This window comes from Thalassophryne amazonica, chromosome 14 (genome assembly GCF_902500255.1).
Source record: "Thalassophryne amazonica chromosome 14, fThaAma1.1, whole genome shotgun sequence".
In the NCBI taxonomy this organism is placed as follows: Eukaryota; Metazoa; Chordata; class Actinopteri; order Batrachoidiformes; family Batrachoididae; genus Thalassophryne; species Thalassophryne amazonica.
Window position 1 is genome coordinate 53,787,432 of NC_047116.1, and position 13,825 is coordinate 53,801,256.

General features: G+C 43.3%; 1 protein-coding gene and 1 long non-coding RNA gene across 2 annotated transcripts in view; both read left to right on the forward strand.

Annotated features, from left to right (window-relative positions):
- hdac4 (histone deacetylase 4) overlaps window positions 1-13,825 on the forward strand; it is a 437,614-nt gene that overhangs the window by 119,938 nt on the left and 303,851 nt on the right. The window lies entirely within an intron of this gene.
- LOC117524831 lies at window positions 1,952-2,821 on the forward strand. The gene is made up of 3 exons (XR_004564871.1): window positions 1,952-2,009; window positions 2,100-2,353; window positions 2,469-2,821. It is a non-coding gene; the product is annotated as an uncharacterized LOC117524831 (long non-coding RNA).

A 13,825-nucleotide genomic window follows, 5' to 3' on the forward strand; every position in this document is an offset into this window, starting at 1 on the left:
CGATCACCTCCCGGTGATTTCCTGACACCACCAGAGTTACAGGTGGTGTCTTATGCGTGTTCGGAGGGAGTAGGGAGCCATCTAGTGCCCGAACCTGTACAGGCGAGGTAAGCGCCACCAGAGGGAGCCCTATCTCCCTGGCCCATCTGCTGTCCAACAGATTCCCCTCAGAGCCCGTGTCCACCAGTGCTGGGGCCTTCAGGGTTGAGTCCTCATAAAGGATCGTGACTGGGAGTCATGTGGCAATGTGGGTGTGTCCCACGTGAATGTCTCGGCCCACCCCTAGCCCAGTCTCTAGGGGCGGGGCGTTGAAGTTTAACCGCTCGGGGCAGTCCCTCATATGGTGCTCTATCGCACCACAAACAAAACAAGCTCCGTGGGCCCGTCTCCTCTGTGCGTCTGGTGCCCTAAATGTTGCCCTACTCGTGTCCATAGCTTCGTCAGCAGGGGGAGCTGTGGCCCCACGGAGCGCAGGAGCCGTGGAGCGTGGGGAAGGCAGAGCGCGGTCGGAACCGGAAGGGAGAGGGACGGCGCGTGCCCGGCCACGCCCTTCGTCTCGTTCCCGCCGACGTTCTTCTAACCGGTTGTCTAACCGTATGACAAGATCGATGAGCCCATCTAAATCCCGCGGTTCGTCCTTAGCCACCAGGTGCTCCTTAAGAACCAATGACAGTCCGTTTACAAAGGCGGCGCGGAGGGCAGCGCTATTCCAGCCGGACCTCGCAGCCGCGATGCGGAAGTCGACTGCATAGGCAGCTGCGCTCCGACGCCCCTGTCTCATCGACAGTAGCACAGTTGAAGCGTTTTCTCCTCTATTGGGGTGATCGAACACGGTTCTGAACTCCCTCACAAACCCATCATATGTCTGAAGGAGCCGTGACTTTTGCTCCCAGAGCGCTGTAGCCCAAGCGCGTGCCTCGCCGCGAAGCAGGTTTATTACATAAGCTACCTTGCTAGCATCAGTCGCGTACATAACTGGACGCTGTGCGAAGACGAGCGAACACTGCATAAGGAAATCCGCGCACGTCTCCGCACAGCCTCCGTACGGCTCTGGGGGGCTTATGTATGCTTCCGGGGAAGGTGGGAGGGGTCGTTGAACGACCAGTGGAACGTCAATGTTACGCACGGGGTCGACGGGAGGGAGAGCCGCAGCGGTGCCGATTACCCCCTGCGCGTCCTGTTCTTCCATTGGCCGTTCAACAGCCGGTTGACGCCCCTCGGGATCCATGACGTTGGCCGAGATATCCTGTTGGGAAAGTGTAGGAACACGGACCCACAACAGGGGGCGCAAATGAACGGACAATGGAGAAAGTCAGATCACAAAGTTTTACTGTTGTGAACTCACACAACAAACACAACAGATTACAAATACAGCAGTAACCGAATTCCAAAGGTGTCGTGTGGGCAGGCTCGACGATAGGAGACGTCTGTCCGAGTCGAACCGGAACCACCCGATTTCCTCTGCCACCGAACCCCGGGGATACTGGAGCCGCCAAGTCCCGAACCCCAGGTGGCCACTGCCTCCGCTCGTCGGATCCGGTACTGCTGGCAAGGAACAGCAACAGTCAGGTGTGGGTGCGGCTGCACCCAGCAACACACAGGGTGGAAACACCACCTCCACCTCTTGTCAGGAAAATACAGGTGAGTGCAGGAATGTGAGTACTTATCCAAAATACAGTCTCCTGCTGTCTTTTCTCTTTCTGTGTAAAGGCAAAAAGTATTTAATGGTCAAAAGATGATCTGTTTGGCTGGATACGTTACCTCCTTGGTAGAGCGATATCTCGGCAATGAGGTGGAGATGCCGTCCTGCTGATATATCTCCCTGTTGATTGATATCAGCTGTCTCGTCTCAGGTGATGGGTGACGGCTGTCACCCTGGCTGCTCCTGTGAGGCGGCAGCGCCCTCTGGTGCCTGGAGCCCGCACTCCAGACAGGGCGCCCTCTGGTGGTGGTGGGCCAGCAGTACCTCCTCTTCAGCGGCCCACACAACAATTTACACTTGTTCTGAGGTATATACAGATACTGTTGTTCTCATTTCCATTGTATTCAGTATTCATTTTCCATGATCAATAAGTAATGATTGTCTTTTTTGTCATCAGTGAGGTAGCTCCAATCCTATCAGTTGTCTCACTGATTTGCTTGAGGATCAGGAAGCTGTGTGAGACTGGCAGTGATTCCGAACAAATGAAAAAGCTGAAAAATAGAATCCTGCAGAACCTGGACAAGCGAATCCCCATGACTAACTTGGTGAAAGCGAGTGTCTGCTTTGACCCATCAGTGAGGGATATAGTCTTGACCAAGGACAAGCTACACAACATATCAAGGAACTACTCCCTAACATTCAGACTTCAAGGTACTACCACTGTGTACCATTATCATAAGTAATGAAATTTGTTCAATTTCAACCATGTAGGATTTATTAAAAAATTGTTGAAAAGCATTACTTATCTAGTGATCTTGTTTTATAGTTAAGGTTGTTAAGTCAGCAGTGTGAAAAAGCTGCGGATGTCCTGGCTGGAGGATGCCAGAGACAGCGGGGAATCTGTTGTGGAGTCTCGAGAACAACAACTGCAAAGAGAACTCAACAGGTACTTGTTGACCTCAACAATTGCTGAAACTTCCTTGGAGTTTTGGAAGGACAATCAAAAACACTTTCCATAGTTGTCATCTTTGGCTAAAGTGTATCTTTGCATATCAGCAAGCAGCATGCCTGTGGAATCCCTTTTCAGTACCACATGTGTTCTTCTGAATGGGAGAAGATCTAGCCTAGCGCCATCCAACCGCAATATGATGTGCATTATTCATGATAATTACAACAAAGTGTAGGCAAGTACATTGTACATGATTGTATTGGCTAATAAAATACTCTAGTCTTAATCACCTGTATATTTGCTTTCTTCCTTTTAATAGAAAGACACTATCATTGACTGAGACACTTGTAGATAGCATAAAGATTATACATCCTAATAAAATAAAGAGTCCAGCCATTTTGAGCCATTTATAAGAGCTGAGCCATAAGCAGCCATTTCAAAATGGCTTGAGCCGGCTAGCAGCCATGGAATCTCTTCAGCCAGCCGTAATTCAAAAAAGTTACGGCTTCAGGGTCTATTTGTGAGGAGCTCTACAACTTCGGCTGGCGATTGCGTGTGATCCGTTTGTGATGTCTTCTTTGGTGGAACTAACTTTACATATTTAATCTTGGAAATCATTCTACAAGTGGGTGAGTGCTCTATTCATTTTTTCCATTTTGTATTTTGCTCTTCTCAGTGGAGCGGGTAGGCTTTATTTTTATTTTACTTTGAGAGCCTGTCTTGATGTGTGCCAGTCTGTTCTGTAATGGAACAGCACTCACCATTGCACACTGCACCCACACACCATACACGTAGACCTCTCAGCTGTTTTCAGGCTGTCTGATCATACAGAAGTATTTCTTAGATTTTTCACGGTTCTGTCGATGACAAGACTTATAAGCATGCACAAAGCTGAGCTTCCAGTACAGACTGTTTCTAAGAGGCTGCATTTATGATAAATGTATGCACTATGTTTTCTCTTTGTGGAGAGCTGCTGCTGCTTTTACTGTGACTGCATCAAAATGGACAGCTATCACTTAAAAACAAGTTATCATATCATGACATCATACTTATCCTCTGCATTACGAGGACATATATACAGTGGGGCAAAAAAGTATTTAGTCAGTCCCTGATTGTGCAAGTTCTCCTACTTAGAAAGATGAGAGAGGTCTGTAATTTTCAGCATAGGTACACGTCAACTATGAGAGTCAAAATGAGAAAAAAATCCAGAAAATCACGTTGTAGGATTTTTAAAGAATTTATTTGTAAATTATGGTGGAAAAATAAGTATTTTGTCACCCACAAACAAGCAAGATTTATGGCTCTCACAGACCTGTAACTTCTTCTTTAAGAAGCTCTTCTGTTCTCCACCTGTTACCTGTTTGAACTCGTTATCTATATAAAAGACACTTATCCACAGCCTCAAACAGTCAGACTCCAAACTCAACCATGGGCAAGACCAAAGAGCTGTTGAAGGACACCAGGAAGAAAATTGTAGATGTGCACCAGGCTGGGAAGAGTGAATCTACAATAGTCAAGCAGGTTAGTTTGAATAAATCAACTGTGGGAGCAATTGTAAGAAAATGGAAGACATACAAGACCATTGATAATCTACCTCGATCTGGGGCTCCACGCAAGATCTCATCCCGTGGGGTCAAAATGATCATGAGAATGGTGAACAAATATCCCAGAACTACACAGAGAGACCTGATGAATGACCTGCAGAGAGCTGGGACCAAAGTAACAAAGGCTACACACTACGCCGGGAGGGATTCAAATCCTGCAGTGCCAGGCATGTCCCCCTGCTTAAGCCAGTACGTGTCCAGGCCCGACTGAAGTTTGCGAGAGAGCATATGAATGATCCAGAAGAGGATTGGGAGAATATCACGTGGTCAGATGAAACCAAAATAGAACAGATTGTGGTAAAAACTCAACTCGTGTTTGGAGGAAGAAGAATGCTGAGTTGCATCCCAAGAACACCATACCTACTGTGAAGCATGGAGGTGGAAACATCATGCTTTGAGGCTGTTTTTTCGGCAAAGGGGACAGGACGACTGATCTGTGTTAAGGGAAGAATGAACGTGGCCATGTATCGTGAGATTTTAAGACAGAACCTCCTTCCATCAGTGAGATGCAACGTGGCTGGGTCTTCCACCATGACAGTGATCCCAAACACACTGCTCGGGCAACGAATGAATGGCTCCGTAAAAAGCATTTCAAGGTCCTGGAGTGGCCAAGCCAGTCTCGAGACCTCAACCCCATAGAAAATTTGTTGAGGGAGATAAAAGTCCATGTTGCCCAGCGACAGCCCCAAAACATCACTGCTCTAGAGGAGATCTGCATGGAGGAATGGGCCAAAATACTAGCTACAGTGTGTGCAAACCTGGTGAAGACTTACAGGAAACGTTTGACCTCTGTCATTGCCAACAAAAATTATGTTACAAAGTATTGAGTTGAATTTTTGTTATTGACCAAATACTTATTTTCCACCATAATTTACAAATAAATTCTTTAAAAATCCTACAATGTGATTTCCTGGATTTTTTTTTTCTCATTTTGTCTCTTACAGTTGAAGTGTACCTATGATGAAAATTACAGACCTCTTTTTTGGCCCCATTGTGTGTGTGTGTGTGTGTGTGTGTGTGTATATATATATATATATATATATATATATATATATATATATATATATATATATATATATATAGTCAATCAATCAATTCAGTCAATCAATTTTATTTATATAGCGCCAAATCACAACAAACAGTTGCCCCAAGGCGCTTTATATTGTAAGGCAAGGCCATACAATAATTACGTAAAAACCCCACCGGACAAAACGACCCCCTGTGAGCAAGCACTTGGCGACAGTGGGAAGGAAAAACTCCCTTTTAACAGGAAGAAACCTCCAGCAGAACCAGGCTCAGGGAGGGGCAGTCTTCTGCTGGGACTGGTTGGGGCTGAGGGAGAGAACCAGGAAAAAGACATGCTGTGGAGGGGAGCAGAGATCAATCACTAATGATTAAATGCAGAGTGGTGCATACAGAGCAAAAAGAGAAAGAAACACTCAGTGCATCATGGGAACCCCCCAGCAGTCTAAGTCTATAGCAGCATAACTAAGGGATGGTTCAGGGTCACCTGATCCAGCCCTAACTATAAGCTTTAGCAAAAAGGAAAGTTTTAAGCCTAATCTTAAAAGTAGAGAGGGTGTCTGTCTCCCTGATCTGAATTGGGAGCTGGTTCCACAGGAGAGGAGCCTGAAAGCTGAAGGCTCTGCCTCCCATTCTACTCTTACAAACCCTAGGAACTACAAGTAAGCCTGCAGTCTGAGAGCGAAGCGCTCTATTGGGGTGATATGGTACTATGAGGTCCCTAAGATAAGATGGGACCTGATTATTCAAAACCTTATAAGTAAGAAGAAGAATTTTAAATTCTATTCTAGAATTAACAGGAAGCCAATGAAGAGAGGCCAATATGGGTGAGATATGCTCTCTCCTTCTAGTCCCCGTTAGTACTCTAGCTGCAGCATTTTGAATTAACTGAAGGCTTTTCAGGGAACTTTTAGGACAACCTGATAATAATGAATTACAATAGTCCAGCCTAGAGGAAATAAATGCATGAATTAGTTTTTCAGCATCACTCTGAGACAAGACCTTTCTAATTTTAGAGATATTGCGTAAATGCAAAAAAGCAGTCCTACATATTTGTTTAATATGCGCTTTGAATGACATATCCTGATCAAAAATGACTCCAAGATTTCTCACAGTATTACTAGAGGTCAGGGTAATGCCATCCAGAGTAAGGATCTGGTTAGACACCATGTTTCTAAGATTTGTGGGGCCAAGTACAATAACTTCAGTTTTATCTGAGTTTAAAAGCAGGAAATTAGAGGTCATCCATGTCTTTATGTCTGTAAGACAATCCTGCGGTTTAGCTAATTGGTGTGTGTCCTCTGGCTTCATGGATAGATAAAGCTGGGTATCATCTGCGTAACAATGAAAATTTAAGCAATGCCGTCTAATAATACTGCCTAAGGGAAGCATGTATAAAGTGAATAAAATTGGTCCTAGCACAGAACCTTGTGGAACTCCATAATTAACCTTAGTCTGTGAAGAAGATTCCCCATTTACATGAACAAATTGTAATCTATTAGATAAATATGATTAAAACCACCGCAGCGCAGTGCCTTTAATACCTATGGCATGCTCTAATCTCTGTAATAAAATTTTATGGTCAACAGTATCAAAAGCAGCACTGAGGTCTAACAGAACAAGCACAGAGATGAGTCCACTGTCTGAGGCCATAAGAAGATCATTTGTAACCTTCACTAATGCTGTTTCTGTACTATGATGAATTCTAAAACCTGACTGAAACTCTTCAAATAGACCATTCCTCTGCAGATGATCAGTTAGCTGTTTTACAACTACCCTTTCAAGAATTTTTGAGAGAAAAGGAAGGTTGGAGATTGGCCTATAATTAGCTAAGATAGCTGGGTCAAGTGATGGCTTTTTAAGTAATGGTTTAATTACTGCCACCTTAAAAGCCTGTGGTACATAGCCAACTAATAAAGATAGATTGATCATATTTAAAATCAAAGCATTAAATAATGGTAGGGCTTCCTTGAGCAGCCTGGTAGGAATGGGGTCTAATAGACATGTTGATGGTTTGGATGAAGTAACTAATGAAAATAACTCAGAACAATCTGAGAGAAAGAGTCTTACCAAATACCGGCATCACTGAAAGCAGCCAAAGATAACGATACGTCTTTGGGATGGTTATGAGTAATTTTTTCTCTAATAGTTAAAATTTTATTAGCAAAGAAAGTCATGAAGTCATTACTAGTTAAAGTTAAAGGAATACTCAGCTCAATAGAGCTCTGACTCTTTGTCAGCCTGGCTACAGTGCTGAAAAGAAACCTGGGGTTGTTCTTATTTTCTTCAATTAGTGATGAGTAGTAAGATGTCCTAGCTTTACGGAGGGCTTTTTTATAGAGCAACAGACTCTTTTTCCAGGCTAAGTGAAGATCTTCTAAATTAGTGAGACGCCATTTCCTCTCCAACTTACGAGTTATCTGCTTTAAGATGTGAGTTAAGATCAATAGTGGGGCCATTTTCTTGGAGACTGGATTTCTTTGGATTTGGATTTCTTTGGAGACTTTGTAATTAATCTGCGGCTACGCTCTTAATGTTAACAGATAGTCTATTCGCACAGTCTTTGGTCGCTCCTCTTTCCAGTTTTCTGCAGCAAGTGACTGGAATAACTTACAACTCTCAAAGCTTAGTTTGTTTTTACCTCTATCTACTTTTAAAAACTCAATTTCTAACATTTTACAGGACCATTGCACATGTTTTTAATATTGTATATCTTAATTCTTAACATTTTCTGTTTTATTGTTGTTGTTTCTGCAGTTGTTTTACTGTATGTTTTTCACTGTTGTATGTGGAGATTGTGAATCTGTTATTCTCTCCTGCTGTTGTGTTGCCTCTTGTCCAGGTCGTCATTGTAAATGAGAAAGTGTTCTCAATTGACTTACCTGGTAAAACATTGAATAAATAAATAAATAAAATAAAATTCAAGTGTGCACTGGGACATTTCCTCAAATTACGTAAACGCTGTCGGAAACACTCGGAAATGTTATGATTTAGGTGCATCATGTCCTTTCATATACTGAAGAATGGAAATAATGCACACCACTATCCATCACCAAAATGTCAAAGAATGAAAGTATGTCTCAATACCTCAAGAATTTCTGTTTCCGTTCTGCTGTTTTCTTTATAAAAGCCACCCTTTTCCTTTTCACAGTGGCAGTAGCATTGCTGTTAGCCTTAGATCTGGTCAATCCCGCGGCCAACAGTGTCGATAGAGTTGGTTGTACATTGGTCTTGGCCTCCGTGATGCTCAGCGCCGGTGGGCCCCCCTCCCTGGATGGATTGGCGATCACAGCGCCCCGCACGTTGGGACGTTTTTCTGGCTGCTCCTCCTCGGCTACACGGGCTGTTGTCACCACCAAGACGAAACAAAAAAGGCAGAAATCATCCTCTGATCATCAGGCTTTGTGTAACACTAGGGTTTTATCATGGTTTGTGTCATCTGGATGTAAACAGCATAAAATAAACAACTGAAGTTGTTTATGTAAAATTTCCCTGCAGAAATGGTTTTGCGCACGGTTAGATTACCACCACGTCTCACGCTAAAACATCGCGAGATGATGCCACAGTATAGCGGCGCGGCTATGGCAGTATAACAGTGCGGCACCATTATTCCATTGTCTGGGGACAGCCCTGATCTTGAACATAATGAGATTTATTTATTACTGCACTACGAGTATTTGAAAAAAAAAAATAAATAATCACCTCATTTAAGATAACGGTTTGGAGACAAAGTGAGAGAGAGGGGTGAGACTGAGATGGTTTGGACATGTGCAGAGGAGGGACACGAGCGAGAGAAGGATGCTGAAGATGGAGCCACCATTCAGAAGGAGAAGAGAGAGGTCAAAGAGGAGGTTTATGGATGTGCTGAGGGAGGACATGCTGGCGGCTGGTGTGACAGAGTGAGATACAGGGTGAGATGGAAACGATTCATCTGCTGAGCCGCTGAAAGAAGATGAATAGGATTTAGGTTGTGTGTGTGTGTGTGTGCGCGCGCGGTTTAGCAGTTTCCACTTTTCTAATGTTTTTGTCAGATTTTGGCTGTTATCTGAGCCTTTGAGAAAGTGGCTTTTGTTTGGGGGGGGGGGGGGGGCTTTAATAAAATGAGGAAAATGACTGAATCTGGGCAGGGAGGTGTTATTTCAGTTACATATGTCACACGGGTCTGAAATAGTGTGTTCACTCATAAATTCTGCTTAAATTAGTATATCTAAAACAATCATAGAATTGTGGGACATTGGAGGTGCTGAACATTAAATATAAAGTAACAGTTTTTACACTGTTTTAAACCCATAAGAGCTCCGTGTGGCTGTTTAATTCACGATTGTTAAGGCAAACCCGTCTTTCAGTGCAAAGTCCTACACAGAAACCCCACCCACATTTGATATATATGGATGACTGTTATGAAAGCACATTGCTTTTGTAAGAAAAGTAAGAGGTGTTTCACTTACATGTGGAGCAACAGGAACCATTAACGAGGCTGTTTTTCATTCTTCACATAAGAAAAAGAGATAAAGTTCATCTGAGCACTATGGATGTGCAAAGCCGTAAAGTTCATCTGAGCACTATGGATGTGCAAAGCCGTGTGCAAGTGTTCCAACACACACGCATCCAAACCACATAAACATTGATTTAAATGATCCAAATCAGAAATAATCCACACACCAGTAACACTTTATTTACCAACCAAGTGATGTAAAAAAAAAGGGATCAAAGTGTGATTAATATAGATTTTAAAAATTGACTTGTTATAGGTGTTGTAATTAATTAATCTGTAATTAATTAACTGATATATAAGATAATTGATATATATTCCCAAACTAAATGGTACTGTATATTAGAAAACATTTAATTGCCTACCCGGAGTATTGAGTAGATAAGTTAACCAGTTTGTTACTTCAGTGATGTGTCCACATTTATGTCTGGCTGTGGTAAAAAACTTGACAGAATTTCACTTTAGTGTTCAAACTATCTCTGAACTATAGTATTTGTGCAGGCACGTGTTACTGGTGTGAAAATCGTAGGCAGTATGGTGGCACAGTGATTAGCGCTCACAGCCAGAGTCCTGAGACCACCGCTGTCTATTTCCTTTCTGTATGTAGTTTGCACATTCTCCCAGTGTGTGTGTGTGTGTGTGTGTGTGTGTGTGGGTTTACTCTGGGTATCAGATTGCCTTCAGCCACTAACAAGATGCACACTGGGTTCTTTCTTTGACTGAAGTTACACCAGGAACAGCATCCCATGTAACTTGAATGTGGTTAATGTGTGCAATCATGATGTGACCACATATATTATAATGATGGCAGTCAGTTGCACTTAGTCATGTACACAATTATTTATTTAGTTTTTTATTTAAAAAAGGACAGTGCAGCAGTGTCACCGTATCACTGTCCTGATCTAGTGTTTGTTGTATTTATTACTCTGTATGAGATTAAATGTTTTTGTTTTTAAAGTGGTGAATAGGACTTCAGTCAGTATTTCAGTATTCATGATTAATACTACTTGTAGGAACACGTATACATAGATGTTCAGTGACAGTCAGATTGAGCTGTAACTGTAACTGTTCTTGACATTAGTGCCACTGTTGTCTGATGGAGGGGAGTTATGGGACTGGATTAGTGCTGCTGAAGGAGCTTGTTGACATCAGATGGCATGGGAGCTGTGAATCCACACACAAGGCTCAACAGAAGAGCTCCACCAAACCTGTACTGAGCACGTAGAGAGGGGAAAAGCAAATAAACTAAGCCCAAAACAAGTATCCTTGCAGTTGGAATGTCCTCATTGAAATTTGAGAGAGAGAGAGAGAGAGAGAGAGAGAGAGAGAGAGAGAGAGAGAGAACGACTGAAAGGTAAGATCTTGCATTTTGGTTTTGCTCCCATTTTGTATGAGATGAACTCAAAGATCTAAAACTTTTTCCACATACACAATATCACCATTTCCCTCAAATATTGTTCACAAACCAGTCTAAATCTGTGATAGTGAGCACTTCTCCTTTGCTGAGATAATCCATCCCACCACACAGGTGTGCCATATCAAGATGCTGATTAGACACCATGATTAGTGCACAGGTGTGCCTTAGACTGCCCACAATAAAAGGCCACTCTGAAAGGTGCAGTTTTATCACACAGCACAATGCCACAGATGTCGCAAGATTTGAGGGAGCGTGCAATTGGCATGCTGACAGCAGGAATGTCAACCAGAGCTGTTGCTTGTGTATTGAATGTTCATTTCTCTACCATAAGCCATCTCCAAAGGTGTTTCAGAGAATTTGGCTGTACATCCAACCAGCCTCACAATCGCAGACCACGTGTAACCACACCAGCCCAGGACCTCCACATCCAGCATGTTCACCTCCAAGATCATCTGAGACCAGCCACTCGGACAGCTGCTGAAACAATCGGTTTGCATAACCAAAGAATTTCTGCACAAACTGTCAGAAACCATCTCAGGGAAGCTCATCTGCATGCTCGACGTCCTCATCGGGGTCTTGACCTGGCTCCAGTTTGTCGTCATAACCGACTTGAGTGGGCAAATGCTCACATTCGCTGGCATTTGGCACGTTGGATAGGTGTTCTCTTCACGGATGATGCGAAGGAGATGTGTTGCACTACATGAGGCAAATGGTGGTCACACCAGATACTGACTGGTATCCCCCCCAATAAAACAAAACTGCACCTTTCAGAGTGGCCTTTTATTGTGGACAGTCTAAGGCACACCTGTGCACTAATCATGGTGTCTAATCAGCATCTTGATATGGCACACCTGTGTGGTGGGATGGATTATCTCAGCAAAGAAGTGCTCACTATCACAGATTTAGACTGGTTTGTGAACAATATTTGAGGGAAATGGTGATATTGTGTATGTGGAAAAAGTTTTAGATCTTTGAGTTCATCTCATACAAAATGGGAGCAAAACCAAAAGTGTTGCGTTTATATTTTGGTTTGGTTGACGCCTTGATTTAGACATCACGGTTTACTTAATACAGCATTTTTAATCTGTGAGGGTTAGGGTTAGAGTTAGAGCTGCCATCAGCCACTTTAGTGTTGTTAGACAAAGTGTAAATGTAAACCTTTTTCATTAAAAGTTACATCTCGTCATTCACATTGGAATGAATTTACTGTGCGGTGTAAAAAGTGTTTAGTTTTTAAAATTAATTTATTTGTTTTTATGCCGCGCGATATGTCATGCCAGACCACCTTCAATATTTTGTCCATTATATGTTAGTTTGATTTTTGTGTAAATGATGGCATCTCATAAAACTTCACTGGTGGCCTCTACTGGTGGTTGGCTCTCACTGCGGTATTGTATCACTTCCTGTTCCGGAGCACAGCAGTGTTTTGCTGTATCTGTTAGCTGTTTAATCTGCGCAGTTAGATTGATCTAGTTAACTAGATAACGATTTGTTTCACAGTGTAATCTTCACATGCCTTAACTAAAGCACTCCCTCTGCTGAATCACCTCTAAATTATTTACACATTATTCACTTTGTGTGTTTTTAGGAATCCGCTAGCTTAGCGCAGCTACTAGCTCTTAGCTGATTTAGCATGGCGGCTTCTCCTGTCTCTCCCGCACTTCTCTGCTCTGGGTGTGAAATGTTTAGTTATTCCTCGGCCTCCTTTAGCAGTAATGGTACTTGTAATAAGTGTAGCTTATTCGTAGCTTTGGAGGCCAGGCTGGGCGAATTGGAGACTCGGCTCCGCACCTTGGAAAATTCTACAGCTAGCCAGGCCCCTGTAGTCGGTGCGGACCAAGGTAGCTTAGCCGCCATTAGTTCCCCTCTGGCAGATCCCGAGCAGCCGGGAAAGCAGGCCAACTGGGTGACTGTGAGGAGGAAGCGTAGCCCTAAACAGAAGCCCCGTGTACACCGCCAACCCGTTCACATTTCTAACCGTTTTTCCCAACTCGGCGACACACCCACCGAGGATCAAACTCTGGTTATTGGCGACTCTGTTTTGAGAAATGTGAAGTTAGCGACACCAGCAACCATAGTCAATTGTCTTCCGGGGACCAGAGCAGGCGACATTGAAGGAAATTTGAAACTGCTGGCTAAGGCTAAGCGTAAATTTGGTAAGATTGTAATTCACGTCGGCAGTAATGACACCCGGTTACGCCAATCGGAGGTCACTAAAATTAACATTGAATCGGTGTGTAACTTTGCAAAAACAATGTCGGACTCTGTAGTTTTCTCTGGGCCCCTCCCCAATCGGACCGGGAGTGACATGTTTAGCCGCATGTTCTCCTTGAATTGCTGGCTGTCTGAGTGGTGTCCAAAAAAAAAAAAAAAAAAAAAATGAGGTGGGCTTCATAGATAATTGGCAAAGCTTCTGGGGAAAACCTGGTCTTGTTAGGAGAGATGGCATCCATCCCACTTTGGATGGAGCAGCTCTCATTTCTAGAAATCTGGCCAATTTTCTTAAATCCTCCAAACTGTGACTATCCAGGTTTGGGACCAGGAAGCAGAGTTGTAGTCTTACACACCTCTCTGCAGCTTCTCTCCCCCTGCCATCCCCTCATTACCCCATCCCAGTAGAGACGGTGCCTGCTCCCAGACCACCAATAACCAGTAAAAATCTATTTAAGCATAAAAATTCAAAAAGAAAAAATAATAT